General features: G+C 33.6%; 1 protein-coding gene and 1 long non-coding RNA gene across 5 annotated transcripts in view; one reads left to right on the plus strand and one right to left on the minus strand.

Moving 5' to 3' along the window:
* The window catches only part of SEMA3A (semaphorin 3A), a 467,035-nt gene that overhangs the window by 338,479 nt on the left and 108,970 nt on the right, over positions 1 to 19,586 (plus strand). The window lies entirely within an intron of this gene.
* On the minus strand, positions 3,243 to 19,378 carry LOC131509466 (uncharacterized). Its single transcript, XR_009260515.1, has 3 exons — positions 19,201 to 19,378; positions 3,867 to 4,086; positions 3,243 to 3,323 (listed from the first exon to the last, which is right to left on the minus strand). It is a non-coding gene; the product is annotated as an uncharacterized LOC131509466 (long non-coding RNA).

The raw sequence follows: 19,586 nt of genomic DNA on the forward strand, positions 1-19,586 counted from the left end.
GGAAAAGAATAACAATGATGGAAAGATTGGAAGAAGAAGGTACAGTGATCAGAACTGAAGCTACAGTTGTTGGATTAGCTCTCGTGAAGTTTGAATTTACTAACTTTTGTTTGCAAGGATGGCTTTTCATATAGAACCAGGACATATTGTTGTCTTATATTTTAGTTTATAAATAGCATGAATGCTTTGCTATTACCTGCTCCATACTATATAAAATAATGAAATAGTACCCTCTTTAAACCTCTGTTCTGCCTTTACATAATGAAGATTATTTCATCATACAAAAAAAAAAAAAAAAAAGAAACATTTTGCTTTTTGCTTTTATTATGGCCTTTGTGGACATTTTAACATTCGATTTTTTTCTTTGCTGTGTTCTTTCTTTAAAATAACTCATTATCTTACACTGAGTCCCCCAAATTGTTGAAACTCACTGTTAGGAAATGATACAGTGGACTTAGCTTTTCAGATAACTGATGTCACAGAAGTAAAGACATCACTTTGGAAGCAAATCAAGACTCCCTTTGTGATTTAACAGCCTCAGATCTTGCAGGAGGAAATTAGCAGTTGCTTTAAGTAATGATAAATAGTTTGAGGGAAAAAAAAGAGAAAACCCTTGCTTAGTCTTCCAGTTAGAAAAATAGGCCTTATTTTACACTCCTAGCATTTTAATAGCAATATTTACACTCCTGAATACTGTATTCCAAAATCTACTCTTGCCATATAGTGAATGTCTTCTGACCACACACAGTATGTCATTGATTACTGTATTAAACAGATTTTCTGTTTCCTGTAGTACAGTTGGGAATTGGTAGACCTATTAATTAACTCCAGTTCCATAAGATATATGTCAGTCAATTCTTGGGTATCTGCCAGTGGTTTTTGACACTGCAGATAACTGCCAATGAGGTCACATACTTTATGCACATGTGTGTGTTTATCATAAAATGCACAGTTCACAGAAAGAGTGATTCAGAGCTAGAGTACAGATGAGTTTTGAGTTTAAACTCTCAGTATCCATGCCATTCAAACGAAAAGTGTAAGTCATCCTTACAAGACAGAATATTCCCAAATGGCTCTTAGTATATGGTATTTCCCCTTCAAATTTACATCTGCTAATAACAAAAATGTATGAGTTTCGGACGAGTATAGCTTTTCAAAAAAGTCTCTGGATGCTTTCTCAAATTCCAAATGGGCCTTTTCTATATACCGGGCAGGAAATCTGAAGAAAGATGGACCCAGATGAGAGCTGGAAAATATTAACTCTATAAATACTCTCATAATGTCATGATCTCAATTTATGATTGAACCAAAGGGACACTAAGAAATGCAGTGAAGCTTAATGGCTATCTCCAAGGTCATTTCTGTAATGACAACCCATATATCTAGATATAAAATAAAATGTTTTGTCTGGTTCTTCCCTTCCATGAAGAATAAGACTTTGCTTTTATGCAAAACTTTGAATCAAATGCTCTTAGTAGGAGTCTTCAAGGCCAAGATGCTATTTAAGTGGTAGTTAGTGCTCTGGTGACTAATTTATACATCTGTCTAACCTGTTCTTATTGTGTTCTCTCTCTCAATGCATGATGCTGTTTATCCCAGTAGAGCACAGGTTTATTTCTAGGAGGAAATGTACTAAAGCTGAGAAATTTAGATGTCTTGGTAAAACAGTGAGGAGTTACTTTTGGGTAACTCTTTCTGTCTTTCTTAGATTATACAGTGGAGTCTGAATTTACTTTTTAGTGGACTAACTTAGGTGGGAAAAGTCAGGATTCCTTGGAGATTTCTTCTTGACTGCTCATTATTTCCACCAGAGGCAGTGTGTTCCTCACTTGCACCACTGACTAACATGTTGTTAGACCAAGTCCATTATGATTTCTAGGTCTCTCTTTCCTAATATTTCAATACTTGAATCATGTTGGAAGGTGGGCCTTTATAAGTTACCATGCTGAATAAATAGTACCGCCATTTATATTGCAAATTAAATTTATTTTTTTATTTAATATTTTTTTAATGTTTATTTTTGAGAGAGATAGAGAAAGACAGAGTGGGAGCTGGAGAGGCACAGAGAGAGAGGGAGACCCAGAATCTGAGGCAGACTCCTGGCTCTGAGCTGTCAGCACAGAGCCTGATGTAGGGCTAGAACTCACTTGCCATGAGATCATGACCTAAGCTGAAGTCAGACACTTAACCAACTAGGCCACCCAGGTGCCCTCTTGGAACTTAAATTTTAAAACACTCTTATATTTGTATTTGAGGAACAGACTCATAGTTCATAAATTCTGAGTGAACTTAACAGCTCAGCAATGTATTTTTCATGAGCTATTAACATTCTAATTTCTAAATATTATCAATAAGACAGTTTCTCAAAATTAATAGAACTAGTAGTTAAATGAGGTAGTAGGGGGACCTAAGTCATGATTAGAAACAAGGTTAGAAAAGAAAAAAGTTCACAAATGATTAAAAAAAAAGTGAGAGAGAACCAGAAATCCCCCTCACCCTGTTTAAAATGTTACAAATCACCATTTTATTTTTTGACTTGTTTGCTCTAAATATATGATATGAAAACACCATAGTAATGACATTAATATTTTACCTTCTACCACATATTTGGTTCATTTGAAAAAAAGATTTTTTTCCTCAAAGTATTTCACTGTGTTTTATTCCTAAGAACAATGTCAGATAAAAATGGAAATGTTAGCATTCAATTCTTAGGGTATTTAGTCTCATGTTTTATCAGATCTGGTTTACCTACTGCCAGAAAAATAATTTGGACCAAATTAAATAGTTTTCTAAAGGCTATCCATATTGGTTCAATGATGTCATTGTCAATTACTTCTTAAAAGTCTTTAATGTACTCAGCTTTTGAATCACATCTTCATTCATAATCAACATAGGTATAAGGACTGACTCATATACAGCATGTTAATCAAAATATTTTTTCTTCTCCTGAACCCTCAAGAGCTAGTATGGATCGAAGACCTTCCATTTATTCGATCTAGCCGGTCACTGGAGGTATAGACTACCCAAGTTGCTCTTTCTCCTATCTATGTCTTTTTGATTGCTTCCTCTGCACTCATTCCTCATATGATCTATTTTAAGAAGAAATATGTACCCATAAAAACTTTTAATTTGTTACCAATATTACATTTTACAGTAAACATGAAGAGTAGTACTAAACCCTGTTGCCTTAAGGAAAATAGCAGAGTAGGCTTAGACTGAATTTCCACAGATCAGAATATATTTGCCTTCTCTTGCAGTGTTTCAAATAGGCATCAGCAAATTATCTTGCAGATTTGTTGCATATGGTTCACTTTGATGATAATCTGAAAAAATAATATAATTGCATACTAAATTATTTGGATAACTACCTCATAATCATTTAAGATATTTGTTTCTTTGCTTGGGGATTATGATCATGTGAGTGTCAAGAAAACTCCTTTAATTTTCTTGGGCTAATGAGAAAGAAACAAAGGTTGACTTGATATGCAAATGATGTATTCCTGCCAAGAATAAGCCAAAGTAAGGTCAGAGTGGACTGTGTGAAGGAAGGTTTTGCTGTGGTTGAAAGAGAGAAAAGTGGTTAGAAAATTCAGTCACTCCAGAGCACAGAGGAGGGTTGGTTTACCAGACCCAAAGACTGTAGCTTCTGGACACTAGAACCATGTTCATATTGTAAGAAGGTATTTACTTTTTAGAATACACAGGGGTATCGTTATCACTTTGCATTAGTATTGCAAATTTTAATTTTGTTCCCTAGTTTTGTTGGTACTTAATTTTAATCATGAAGAACATATAGTTCCACAAATTTACTTACTTTTAGGAAATATATGATAGGAGGTAAACCTGACAGTACAGTAAGAAGATACCTTGTGGTAGTTTTTAAGCAGATAGTGTCCCCTCTTCTCTGTGTTCACATCTGAGGATGCTCTCCTTGCCCTAGTGTGATGTCCCCTGGTCATGGGCTCCTCATGGCGCTCAGCTGCTCCAGACTTAACACATGTGGTTAATTTGGACAGGATGAGAGCCGGGGAAGTAGAAATAACAAAGGCTGGTGATGGGAATCAGCGTGAGGTGATGAGAACAGCACTGAGGTGAAAAGGAAAGACATAATGAGAAAACCAGTACTTTTGCAATAGCAGTTTTATTTATTAAATAGATTTGAGTAGATACTAGGCATAATAGAAGCGTAACATTTATATCTTAAGTTCTTTAGATTTGTAGCTACATTTCTGCTCACTTGCTACAATCAATGTCCAAATGACCTTGGAAGCAATTTGTATTCAGATGACTAATTCAATAGAGATAAAACTGACTTTACTAACAATATAGGAAACATTTTTCCTAAGCCACGTCCTCATAATAATAGTGAGGAATATAAATAAAAATGTCTGCCCCCAAAGAGCTAACATACATGTAAATCTCTAACTTAAACATAGGTGAAACATCAGTAATAATAACAGTTATATTCCCAACAACTAACACTTATTGAGGAATAAGTGCTTTGAATTTGTTACCTCATTCATTCTTCACAAAGTCTGATGAGCTAGGTACCCTTATATTCTCATTGTACGCTTGAGAAAGGTAAGGTTTTCATGGGTATTTTGTAAATGTACCTGAGGCAAGCATCCTGTTCAGTGGTTTATGTGTGAGACCACAACATGCTCCTTTCAAAGGAAGTTACTAACAGCATGTAGTGGAAGAGGAGTGATGAAGTCATTCATTCTAATTTAGAGGACTAAGTTAAGGATTTTTGTGTTGTATTTATTTTATATTTTGAAAATACTCAACAATACTTCAGATTCATTGCCTGGTTTGAACAGGTGATGACTGTAAATAAGGGGAATTCATGAAGTGAACAAAGGCATTCACATTTCAGTTGGATTTAGAAAAATGAGTGAAGTATTGATAGTTGTGAAAGATAGTCGAGACTAGAAGGGCAGAATAAAAGGACAGAGTCATAAATGAGGAAATGGCAAATATCCCAGTGTGCAGAGAGTATAGTGATTTCAAAAAAGAAGGCTGGAATATTAGGATCAACTTGAATTTGGGGAAGCCAGTCAAGAGCAATATAAATTTTTTGAAGAGACTACTATTATCGCTATGATTGGCTTTAAAACATGTTTTCATGTAAACACAGTTTTGGTGTAAATGTAATTGGGAGGGGTTACGGAGTGATGAATGGACATATAGCTGTGTCCATTTTGAGAGTGTGGCAAACGTTTGAGTGGTGACATGATGAGAGCCTAAACTAATACTGAGTGAAAGATATTAAATATATTTAAAATCCTTACAGGAAAGTAAAAATAAAAATAATATCCAAATCTCCTAAGCTACTAGGTGAAATACAGATGAGAAGAGGACACTGTTTAAATTCTCCAATAAAAAATGCTTTCCCAATTCCTTTGGGATAATTAGAGAAACACGTTTTGTAGCATATTGTGGTTCATGCACACTCAATTTTCACTTCTAAGTCTACAAATAAGCTGAATTTATGTTGTGCATAAAACATTAAGCTATCATATGCAAAGTTATGTGAATTTCTCACCCATAGTGTATCTCACAAAAGCATGATTTCTCCAAGCTTGTAAATCCAGAGAATGCTATTTTGTGTAATGCATATGTGAAAGCAATTCAGACACATTGTTTAAAAAATAAAAATAAGAAACAACTAAATAGAAAGAAATAAAATATACAGTACTTAGAAACAGTGATTTTAATGAAAAATCTCAGCTTTATTTTTAATTACATTTTTACGTTATAACTTATTCTGTGAAATTTTTATAAAAATGATACATCTGATTTATCCTTTGTTATTCTGTTCGGTTTCTCTCCTGCTACAGCTATTCCCCATGATTTTTTTATTATGTGTATTAATATTAATGCCTGTCATTGTTGGGATACTTGATGGCTTTATCAGTATTTTATAGCAGTTTATTTTCACAACTCTGTGATGAAAGTGTTGTCTCCATTTTTTAGTTTGGGAAACTGAATTTTAGCGCGGTTCATCATACTTCTATCACACAACTAATTAGTCTCCTGCCATAATCATCCTAGCATATTGCTTTTTGGTAACGTAAATCTTATGTCTGATATTGTACTACTTATACTTTATTGGAATGATGCTACATCATGTTTTCTTTAATGTTTTTTTTTAATTGTGGTAAGAATAATTAACACAAGATCTACTCTCTTAATACCTTTTAAGTGCATGGTTCATTATTATTAACTATAGGCGTAACGCTGTACAGACGACCTCTAGAATTTAGTCATTTTGCATAACTGAAACTTTATACTTGTTGAGCAGCAAATCCCCATGTCCCGTACCCACAGTCCCTGACAACCACCATTCTACTCTCTATTTCTGAGACTTTGGCTATTTTAGGTTCCTCCTTTAAGTGGAATCATAGAGCATTTGTCCTTCTGTGATGGTTTATTTTATTTAGCATAATATCCTTCAGATTCATTCCAGTATTATTTGCAGTAGCTAAGATATAGAAACAACCCAAATATCCATCATCAGATGGATGGATAAATAAAATGTGGTAGAAACATAAAATGGAATATTATTAAGCCTTAAAAAAGAAAGAAAGCCTGCTATTCAACAACATATACTATGTGTTCATTAATACTCAAGTCTAAAACCTCTCAAAACAATGAATTGCAAGTGAAATGAATTACAGCTTGCATTATTGGAAGCCTCTTGAAAGAAACATTAAATTTTTTGTATTAAAAATGTGACAGTGCCTGTCATCTTGGTAAAATTTCATGGCAGTGATAAATTCATGGAATCTTTTAAAAGATATGGTAATGGGGCACCTGGGTGGCTCAGTCGGTTAAGCGTCCGACTTCAGCTCAGGTCACGATCTCACGGTCCATGAGTTCGAGCCCCGCGTCGGGCTCTGGGCTGATGGCTCAGAGCCTGGCCTGCTTCCGGTTCTGTGTCTCCCTCTCTCTGCCCCTCCCCCGTTCATGCTCTGTCTCTCTCTGTCTCAAAAATAAATAAACGTTAAAAAAAAAAATTATAAGATATGGTAATAATATAATCAGGGAGTCATGTTTCAGTAAAAGAAATGCTAGGATACCTCACAGAAACATACTTTCTGATTCTACTAATTCTGTCTCTGTGTAATCTTAATATTGAGCCAAGATAAATAAAGCATACCTGTTTGTGCTTCTACTCAAACACACAGGAGAGTGGTAGTATATTTTATAATCAAGGAGAATTTTAATTCTTTTTCATCCCAAAGGGAAATGCAGAATCTGTAGCATTAATAGCAACATATTTTAAATAGAATACTTAAAATATAAAAAAATAAAAATTGGTTTTCTCTCATTTAAAATTAGTGAAACATATCCTCTTTTTCTTAATATTTTGATTATGTACTGTCTCAAGAATATAGAGAAATCTGGATGCTGATCTATATAAAATTCTAGATTCTCTAATAAACCGAAAATATGTAATTTATATGGCAAATTATCAAAAAACAGAAAATTGGCAGTTACTATTCTGTTTCTTAATATAAATGGCTCTTTTTAATCTACTTATGCCTATGAAGATATTGAATATTAATGTATTTGAAAAAACTATCTTTTTTACTCAAATTTAATTTTGTACTTAAGAGTCTTTAGAAATTCTGGCCGAAACAAATGCATTTAGAGAAATGTAAATTTACATGAAAGGACGTCCTTTAATCACTGTCTAAAAACTTGGCCAGCATAAGCCTTGAAATTTTATTTAACACAATTGCTTCTGTCTTTGCATATTTCGCCCTTACACTTTAGTAACTTAAATCTATTCCTTTATAAGTGATAGAAAATTTGGTATCAGGGTCTATGCACAGTTTTGAGATTTGTACATTTACATGCAGGCAATATAGTTTCAAATTGTCAGAAATCAAACTATAGAATGACTACTTTCCATTTTTATTTTATTTTTATTTTCCAGTCTGACATTTTAATTCAATTTTGCATCTTTGGTCACTGAAAGCAATCTCAAGAATTGCTGAGTGGTTAAAAAGGGAGTCTAATGGGATCTAAAATCAATTCACAGGTCTGTCACTGATTCATTGTGTGACTTTTGCTGCCACGGAAATGACATTAAATTGGTCTCCTCAAAATTTTCACACCTCAAGATTTCTCACGTGATAAAAAAAAAATAGTTACCTAGAATGCATTATGCATATTCACTTAAGAAAATAGGTTAGTGATTAAATACAGGACTAGCTTCTATTTCAGCAAGTTACCTCACTTGTGATGATCACAAAGCTTTACACAGAGGCTTAAAGTCTGAATCTTTCTAATGTTGCAAATGGGGTTCTGTATACATGCCAGGGTTCAAGCTCCTTTTAAGTGCTTCTATCCTGGCAAACTTTTTTTTTCTTTTGATTTACATTTTGTTGGCATTTAATAGCTGTCTTACCTCATATTTAAATTACTTAACCTGGAAAGGATGAATATTTAGTGCCCCACATTTCTTGCCCTTTGCTGGCCTAAATCTTGGAGGCAAATGTAAGATTTGCCATAAGGAATACCTTTTCTTTGTATTATCTCATGCTAGATAGCAATTCTAGCTAATAATACCTTGACACTACATCACATTTTTGCTAACAGCATTATGGAATTTTTTTAAAATTCATGCTAAAATTCCATAGTCTCTTAGACGTAAGTAAAAATCTTTTTTTCCCCTAGAATGGGGTGTAATAACTCACCTGACAGATGAATAGGAAAAGATGATGTAAATGGTAAGCAAAATATAACCATTTTTACAATGCAAACATCTAGAAAACTAGAAGTGAACTGACATACCCTTGTTTATAAAGTACATCAGAGGCAATCAGTAGTTTCCAATGTCTTGATTAAAATCAACTTCAGGTAAAAAAAAAAAAATGAAATGAAGTGTTTGCTGTATGAATGCATGAATAACAAAAAAATTAGTCACATTTGCTTTTCTACTTTGCACTTAACAAGTCCAAAACTTTACTAATCTCCTAAGACAGAAATAAGTATATTTCAACTATGCTGCTCAGAAAAAGATATGATCTGGGAAGATTTTAGTACCAGAAATTAAGTTGGAAAATTTGATGTCTACGTAACTACTTCAAGTTAGTACTATGCTGAACACAGAGCTGAGCACTATCTGATGTCTCACTTAAAAAAATTTTATGAAAAAAAATTATATCCAGAGTTAAACTGTGATCACATTTCCGTGAAATTCTTATTCAAAAATACATGTTTATGAAATACCAAAGCTTACCATTAGCATGTAGCTCATCAGATTTCTATCCTTCATATTTAATATAGGAAATTGAAGCTCAGATTGCTTCTAAAATATGATGGTTACTTAGCGGCAAAAGCTGAACTTAAACTCAGTTCTCCTGACAGCTAATTCAGATTCTTTTCTAGTTTACTATGTTGTCTTCACTTTCATTGCCAAACATGTAAAAAAAAAAAAAAAAAAAAAGCCATGAAAAAATTTTCCATGGATACCAAGCTTTGTATCAACTTTTTGTTTCCAAAATTAAAATAAATTGAATAACCTTAGATATTTATTTATTTATTTATTTATTTATTTTAATTTTTTTTTTTTTTCAACGGTTTTTAATTTATTTTTGGGACAGAGAGAGACAGAGCATGAACGGGGGAGGGGCAGAGAGAGAGGGAGACATAGAATCGGAAACAGGCTCCAGGCTCCGAGCCATCAGCCCAGAGCCTGATGCGGGACTCGAACTCACGGACCGCGAGATCGTGACCTGGCTGAAGTCGGACGCTTAACCGACTGCGCCACCCAGGCGCCCCTTTTTTTTTTTTTTTTTTTTTTAAATTTTTTTTTTTTTTTAATTTTTTTTTATTTTTTTTTTTTAGATATTTATTTTTAAAAATACAGTTACCTTTTACTTTGTCTAGGGGCACATGGTTTGATTATAAACATTAGCAAGTAATTTCAGAGAAGAATTGTATGGTTTCTTTCACAAAAGTACTATTTCTTTATTGAAAATGAGTCAGTTGCCTCTTTAAAACAGATAAAATTTGAACATTGTTTCAGTACTTTACGCTTTTGCCCTTTATTCTCAAAAAGTAGCTAGATTTAAGATGATTTCTGTTAGTTGAAGCAGTCAACACATATCAAATATTATCAAAGGAAATAATTGAAAACATTAGGAAAGCAACCAGAGCACAAGAATCATGCAAAATTTCACCCACACACCTCTGCATACAGTGGACAAGAATGACTAAACGCTTTGATCTTTCCTGGATAACATGAAAGAGAAAAAGGGAAAAAGCAACATCTGTTAGAAAAAAAAAAGTTTAATGAACAGGGTGGAGACTAGTTGAGTGTTGACATAAAACATGAGAAAAGAAAAATTCAGAAACAAAATTATTTATGGTCACAGACCTCAATAGGTCCAAAGAGATAAGTCAGATTTACAAAAAAGTATTAAAGTGAATGCAGTTTGATTTATATTTAAAACAAGGATAATTCCTATTGTGAGTTCTCTGTAATTGTTTTTTTCTACAGTTGTTATCAATAGGAAATATATGTGTAATGTTGTATATCTATATATATGACGTTTGTACATAAACCTATATATAATATATATTGTATGTATGTGTATATTTATATCCATAGTGATGGCAGTGTCTTAGACAAAATTGTGAAAGTGTAGTATGAGGAATATAAGTCAACTTAGACTGCCTGAACATGTATTTATAAATATGGGCTTTAGTTTATTTTCCATTTAACTTAAGGAAATAAATGTCTGTTGTGGGAAAAGTGATTGTTTTAAAACAGATCAATTTTATATACAGGTGAAATTTGCCTGGGCATTGTCATTCAACTATCATTGCAGATATCCACAGCAAAGGCATTTTGTCAGTATTTTATGAGGTTGTGGGACTTTTCAGGTTTATGAGTTTTTATATCCCAAAGGGTGTTGTTCCTGGTGGTTTTTCTTTTTAGAATTGGTATCATATTATGCTGTTATAAGTATAGATTCCACTGTCCTGTTATTTGGTATTTTCAGGGATTCTGGCTGTTACAACAGCTGTTCCCAGTCTTCTATCTGGTGGATGTTATGCACATATGTGATATTTTCTCATATATGCATAAGAATATTCTGGAATATAAGTGGATAAAATAATTACATTAGAACCTTAACTTTAATTGGACATAAATTCTTAAAATATAGTAACAAAATAAAAACTATTGAAAATGTACATAATTTAAGTTCATAGAAGCAAGCCATATTTGAGGTCAGAGAAAGTGGGTCAAGAGCATAAAAAAAAAAAAAAAATGGCAAGAAACCGTGATCCTAAATGTAATGAGAAAGGATTTAGGAAATACAAAAAGATAACTGCCTCTTACAGATTATGCCGTATGTAATAGACTAGGTCGGCTTTTCTGCCAGACTGTAGACCAGAGACGTAAAAGTCACCATTGACATATGGTTCCATTTGATAAAGTAAGACTCTTCCCTCGCTGCCTCTTCTCTTCTACCAGTTGGCCTGTCCGGTCAGGTTTCTACACTGAAGCCAGAGCACGCTTCTTAGAAAGCAGTTGGTGGCCTATTACCTTGGTTTAAGGACATTCTCTTGCTTTCTTTTAATCCTAGCAGTTAGGGAAATCTGCTTTTTGGTCTTAGTCCTTCCTACCTCTGCATTCTTTTGTGGGTACTCTTCCCTTATCCTCTCCTGAAACTCTGGAGTTTCTTTTCTTCTTTCAGTTCTTTTTACATTCCCAGTCTCTCTTCCTTTGAGTCTTTGTTTTTATTTTTTTTTCTGTTTCCTGGATGGATCTTTCCCCTGATACTTACTTTAATAAATCCGTCTGATCTTCCTGATATCAACCCATACATTACTTCCTTAGTTTCCCTCATTTCTCTTGTATTACAGTTAAACTAATATATACTCTCATAGCAGCACAAGCAACTTGTGATAAGTTCTGTAAAAAGGATTAGGAAATTTGTCTGAAATAGGATACATATATTGCAGGTAGGATTCACATTATAAACTCTGAACTGTTAGGGATCATTTCTTTGTCTTTTAAGGGTTAATTTTTCTCATATTTTTCCTGGATAAAAAGTCACAGCATACATATTAGAATGAGAAATACAAATCCTCAGCTAGTTTGAACCTTTGAATAGCACCAAATAGTCTCTTAAAAAAGAAAATCTTGGGTACTCCATATTTCAATATGAGTCATATACATTTGACATATATTGCCACCTTTATGTCAGGAATAACCCATAGTCATTAACATACAACTATGCTGAAATTTTACACTTTTGATTTTTTGTTGGTATAATTGTTTTATCCCTCATATGCATAAGGCCTTAATAGAGAACAGAGTAAATAAAATTTTCACAATAACATTTACACAGATCTGCAATTGAAACTTATTTGGCCGTTAGAGCCTTTATGCAGCAAGTCAGGAAAGAAGTAGTTGGAGAATGTACATGCCCAATCTTAAAGGAAAGATGAAAAGAAGGAAGGAAGGAGGAGTCAAAAAGGGAAGCAAGGCAGGAAGAAAAGAAGGAAGGAAGGAAGAAATATACCTCAAAATCCACTTTGATATAACAGGTAGGGCTAACAATGGAATTTATTGCACAATAATAATAACAGCAACCACTACCATATTAATTTATATTTTGGGCCCTTTGTTCAAAATAGAATAGAAATTCTATGTTCTTCAGTACTCTGAGTATGACAGAGATTCTTTGGGTGCTCTCGCTTGTAACATAATGTCCGTGTTAAAGTCTACTTTTCACTCCTGGAGACTAACACACAGGAAGCAATAAATATAATAAGCAATGTGATGTTCAGCAGCAGCTTTTTTTCCTGACAGTGTAAGAAAGTGGGAGTTTTAAGGTGAGAGGGCAAGGAGACAAGTAGAAGGCAAAGGCAGAAATATGTACACACTAACATTCAAAAGATAATAACTGAAGGTAGCATTACAAGAAAACTATGCGCCATTGTTTGAGTTTCGAATTAAAGCTCTCTGAGGATAAAGGCAAATTTTATTTTGGTAAAAGAATTGCCTTTCATCTTCCCCCATCAGGATTTAATTGGCAGGAGATGACACAGCTTGCTTAACAATCAGGTATTTCAGGGGTTGAGCAGTTTGACAGGGAGCAGGTTTCCCTCAGCTCTCCTTAAATGCCTTTTTTCCCCCCTCTCTGTGAACACCATGTATTTGGCATGCATAAAACATTAATTCAGTAATACTCTCAGAGAGTAGACCATGGATTAACTAGAATTCAGACTTTGGAATTTGGCAGAATATACAGAGTTGTGTAAAAATACAACCTTCATGTCTGTGATTGAAAAAAAAAAAAGACATTGTAATATGGCATTTAATTTTGTTCATAATGTACTGATTTTGATTCTAGATAAAGCATCTCATTTTCTGTAATGGTTGGCAGGTTAGGAAAAGAGCATCATAATCAAAATCATTGCATGTTTTTTTTTTTTATTTTTTATTTATTTATTTTTTATTTTTTTTTAACGTTTATTTATTTTTGAGACAGAGAGAGACAGAGCATGAATGGGGGAGGGTCAGAGAGAGGGAGACACAGAATCTGAAACAGGCTCCAGGCTCTGAGCTGTCAGCACAGAGCCCGACACGGGGCTCGAACTCACGGACCGTGAGATCATGACCTGAGCCGAAGTCGGCTGCTTAACCGACTGAGCCACCCAGGCGCCCCTCATTGCATGTTTTTGACTGAAAATGACTGAAGTTAGCTCTTTACTTATGACTAATTAATAAGTTAATAAATTTCTAGCTATTCATTGTGAGGAAAGTATAAATATTGCCTGAAACATGGAGTCAAAGTAAAGCAGTTTCCCTTCAGTCTCACCTAGTATTTAGAAACCATTTTGTATTAACCACAATGTTAGCTAGAAAAGGATTTAATTCTATCACTTTACCACAGAGAGATATTGTGATCAAATATGTTTAACCTAGTAAAACACTCTGCTGAATAGATGCTGAATTGTGATGCCAAGTACTTCTCATTCTGATTCTAGTGCTCTGGATGATAACATAAATGCTTTTAGTTTGGAGATTTTCTCTTCTGATGAGATGTGAAACCTACACTTTTGTGTAAGAGTATATTCTTTTTATCAGTCTACACAGTTTTCTACAGCAAGCCTTCTGACGTGTTAGACACTTAATAATATTTGTTAATTTGAGTAAATGAATAACCACCAGTGTCAGCATAGTTATTATGACTTTAAAAGTATCAATTTTAAGTATTCTTGTTTTTAATAGAAAAAAAAAAACAGTTAATCATCATTTTGTCCCACTTTGCTTCATTTTCTTTGCTTCCAAAAAATGTAAATGCCATTTTACATTTGTTGGTTCAACTCTGTCATATGCTTCCTTTTCATTGCATTTGGGTTGAATCTTTTCTCCTTGCAGAGAAAACATGCTGTTGCTGTGTGGTAAGCTCTTCGTGCACGTATTTAGGCATATTATCTACAGACATTGTGTTACCTGCCTGTTGTTTAAGGAGCAAACATTAAATAATATATTTTCAGAAATGAAAAGGACATCTCATGATACAGCAGCCATTAGCACTCTGTCAAATTCCTAGATTTTTATTAAACACGCGTGTTGATTTTTCCCTGCGATACTCTGAACTTCCATAGTTTTATTTACAAAGTTCTTAACAAGAACTATAGGCACATACACCTCCACTGGAACTTAAAAAATAAAAAGCATCTTTTATAATATTTGTATTATTTTATTATTCAGATAATATGGAATCAAACTTCAAATCTTTCAAATATTCACAAACACAGTTTCTTTAGTTTATTTTCTATAATAGGACAGACCTAACTTCACATCTTTTATAATATAATAATAATATTGAGATTTTCAAATATATTGTCCTTCGAATGTTTTTACTGTCTTACGTATTTAGTGTCTACATGTTAGATATTTCAAATTTAAAAATCATTTTTGAATTATGTATTTCATAACTTTTAAAACTGAGTTTCAGAGCACAAAAGTCTTCCTTTCTAGGTAATAAATGTAGCTGCTTAAAGCAATATACAGTATACTTAAACCATTAATTGTTTCTCTATATAAATATATATATAATAGTTTTTTGTATATATATGAAATATATATAATATATATATAATATATATAAATATATATATTATATACATACCATCGTTAGAGCTGCATAATTATAAAAAGCATGCCATTTCTAAAATGAGCCTTGCAGTGAATTTACCATAAAAAAAATGCCAATAATTACTTTGAAAGCATGGCTATGTTTTCATTAGATGTTTTGGTAACTTGAAATTATAGCATAACCATACATGATTTAAATACACATCACTTCAGTCAAGTAACTGAAGGTAACAGACTGTTAAATGGCTATCTTCATAACTGCACTTGAACTAAAATCAGTAACTTTTTAACATGTCCGTTTTATCTCTGAAACAATATTTGCAGTATGGTATTTGTTCCAATATTAATAGTTGACAAGTTTTTGTAGATTTGTATCTAAAAAGTTAAAAATACTCTTATTGAAGAATTTACTATCAGTGAAGATTTATTTACTTTAAAATGGCAAAAATTGTACCAGTTATACCAATAGTAGTATTTGTAACATATATTCTTCCACAAGAGGAGTACCCAACTGAGCTGTACTGAGATCTTGACATTTTGTTCCTATTTAAGAGGAAGTGTTTAACACTCTTCTCAAAATATGCTGCAAAGTAGTGCTTGAGATGAGTGTTTACATATAATTTTTCACCAAATGGCCTTTTTTCCCTAATAGCTCTAAATTGACTCATCATTGGGTCTTAGGAGAACTATTACTTCAATGACAATTGTACTCTTAGTATAAGCTCAAAAGAGTTAAGCAGAGACCTTTAAAACCCCTGTTCCATTGTTTCAAATTCAGAAAAATATACCATGAAAGAGCACTCAGAGCAACATTCAGAGACTTCTCACTAACAAAGGGATGATTATGTCTTATTTATTTTTGAATTTGCAAACTACTGTTTCATATTAAAGTTGTTTTCATCTTGTTGGACAGAAAGTTGAGAAAAATAAATAGGATCATGCATCTCATACCATTTTAAAAGATATGTCAAATTTTATAGTCAAAGAATAATAAAATATATTATCTTTAAAATATGAAATGCATCTCTGTGATCAGTCAACATATAGTACACACAGAGTATCATTTGTGCTATATCATGTTAGTGGTAAATAAAACTGAACTAAGGAGTCTTACCTTGAGTAATGTAGAAATTACTTAGAGACACAAATCTGCCAAAGTCAGCAAACATATTTTCAACAAATACTTGTTTTTGTGTTCACTTTATGATATCAACATTATGGATTTATATTTGAAAGATAAATTTGACCTGTTTTCTGCTCTCAAACCCTACATGGGCATTTTTTGGAGAAAAAAAATCATACTTGACATAAAGCAATGGTCAGTTATCATAGTTATGTAGAAAGTACCACAGAAGTCTCAATTTTGGAATATCCAGTTTTCCTAAGAGTATTTAAGCTGGTTCCAAAGCAGGTCAAGACAAGTATAGGATCATTTCCACAAATGGGAGAAACACAGAGTAATAAAAGTGAAACATGATGCAAAAACATAAAGAAAGTCCAATGGCAGTCAAATAATGTAATAATGCCATAGGTTTTCAGAGAACAGAAATCAGTGGGAATGAACTGTTTGGGAAAGGTTTCAAGAAGATAGTAATAAAAGCAGTTAACAATACAGTGACAACAATAAGCTATTTTTGAGTTATTTCTGAACACTTTTCTGTATAACTTCTGTTTATACTTCAGAACTCCACTTAGATGTCCTCTCAGGAAAGCCTTGTCTGTCCACCTCATTCCCACTACCCACTCAAGCTAAATCACCATCATTTTTCTTGTACAATTGTATTCTTCAGCAATATACATGAAAATTACATGAACATTGTATATGTATTTGCTTAATGTCTGTCTTCCCTACAAAACTGTAAGTGACAGAGGACTGATAGCATCTGTATCTTACTCAGTTCTGCAACTTCCACCCCTAGCATGAGGTAGGATCACTAAGAATATTGTAAAAATTAATGACTACATTTTCAAACACTATGCCAAGTAGTTATCTTATTTCATTGCTACAGTAGTCTAAATAGGCAGATTGTTTTCTTTGTTTGTTTGTGTGTGTATCCCAGATGAGAAAACTTGGAATTAGGTTAAATAACCAATGCAAAATCACACACCTAGGGAATCCCAGAGTCACAATTTGAACTCAGATCTCTATAACTACTAATGTCTTAATACAGTAATTATATTAAGCTACTTGAAAGTAAATTCTGATAATGATCTGAAAGGGTTTTGATAAATCAATGGAACGAGGTAAATATTTTCACTAAAGAAAAAAAAAAAACAAAGAAAAACAAAGACATGAAATTAATGCCAAAGTTACTATTTTCATTGGATAGTGAAGAGAATATGCTCAATAGACCATTTTGCATAAATTAGAAAGTAGAATAACAATGAGGTTGGGCATTAGCATTAGGCCAAATTATGAGGAATCTTGAGAGAATATATATATATATATACACACACACATACATATGTATATATATGTATGTATATGTACATATATGTGTGTGTGTGTGTGTGTGTATATATATATGTATATATATATAAAGCTACTGAGGATTGTTGCATTGAAAGTTAATATAATGAAAGCAGGTTTTACAGAATTTTAAACAGCTAGTGAAGTATATGCTGAAGTGACGGGTAAAACAGTATAGAGCATCAAAGGAGTCTTCTTGGAAGCGAAGCAGAAGTCTGGTATTGATGTAATCACAGCCAGTACTTGAACAACGAAGGTAGAAGAAAAAAATATAGAAGAGGTTCTTTGGTAGAAGGATAAAAAAGGTTTACTAATTGTAATTGATAGATAATAAAGAATAAATGAGACTAATAAGCCAAGGGTATGTTCTGGGCTTTGAACATGTGTGACAAATCCCGTTGAGTTCATTCATAAGATTTGAAGCATCATTGAGAATTGACTTGATGATAAGATCGTGGTGTTGAACAAAGTGCAGTGCTTGGTTTCCACTGTGTCGAGGTTAGGGTTTGGAAGAGTCATCCAAGCAGCGTGTCACTGAGGCAAGTACTGAGCTGAAGGAAGGAAGAAGTGTAGACAAAGAGGTCATGACTTAGAAGTTTTGAGTAATAATTAAGGTGAAATGAGATATAAGAAAGCCTTAGCTTCTTAGCCTTAGCAAAGGCACTTTTGGTGAAACCTGGGGAGAAGTAATGAAAGACCAGGAAACAGGGGTAGCACAAACACAGAATCAAGTCAAAACAAAAAATCATACCTGGAAATAGGCACTCAGGATCTCCATGTTCAATGAAAATACCAAGGAACACCAGATAGGCCGCAAAGATTAAAAAAATAATAAAATGAAAAAAAAAATTGAAAAAAGCTTTGTTCTAACTCCAGGGGAGTTAGAACAAAGCTCCCCTGGAGTTAGAACAAGAAAGTCATTGATGTCTTCTAATATGACCCTTCCAGTGGAAGAGTAGGAAATGGAATTCAGGAAAAGTGTTTATGTAGAAGAGATAATTGAGGAAAAGGGATAAAAAACAAGTTATATGTGAAATTTGGCTGTGAAAGGAATCCAATTCAAGGGAGTGTAGGTCAGCAGGAAAAGAGAGTTATGCAACTGGATAAATTTATCTTGATGTGTTTAAAATATATTTCCCAATTAATCCTTTGAAAAAAGCCCAAGACTTATCTTTGTTTCTCAGGTCTGTCATTTGCTGCACAGGGCCCTGGTAATCATTTTGAGCATATGAAGAAACAAGTTAAGACAGCCTGTGGTAGGGCATGATTAGAAGTAATGGTTCCTTGTTTCCAGAGTATTTTCTCAGTACACACACCACATCTTTTGTGCTGTGGATTTTTAAAATCATAACATTTCATGTAACAACAGCTTGAACAGCTAAACCTACTATCTTCCACTGTAATACCTTGGCCATGGATATAATTACTGTAAATTCCAGTTCTGTTAATTATCATTTGTACCCCTTGGAGCATAAGCAATGTCCTTGACCTTCAAGTGAATAAAATGATATCTACCACATAGCACGGTTGTGAGGAATATAAATACAATATGAAAATGACAATAAAAATAATAGCACAGTTTCTATGTTACTGTCACATAGGAGAAAACAGCCTTAGGGAGGTGAAAGTTAGAGTCACACAACTCTGAAGCAGGAGAGCCTGGACTCAAACCCAGGTGCTCGAATTCCACAGACTGCAGAAGTGCCCAGCACAAGACCTAGCATCTTCTTCTCTTCTCAGCTGGTGCTGCTGTGATTAATGCTAGGACCAGAGAGAGGGCTGGCAAAGAGAAGAGTGTGGCCCTAGCACCACAGCAACAGCTGCAGCCTTTATGCCATCGCTGCTGACCCTCTGGTCCTGTGAAGTGATCACACAGGTCACCTATGGGCAATTTAGCCGTCAGGGTAGGAAAACAGGAAAGACAGCATTGCTCTGTCCTCTTCCCTGATCTTGCCTGGCACCTGTCTTTGGAAATTC

This window comes from Neofelis nebulosa, chromosome 4 (genome assembly GCF_028018385.1).
Source record: "Neofelis nebulosa isolate mNeoNeb1 chromosome 4, mNeoNeb1.pri, whole genome shotgun sequence".
NCBI lineage: Eukaryota > Metazoa > Chordata > Mammalia > Carnivora > Felidae > Neofelis > Neofelis nebulosa.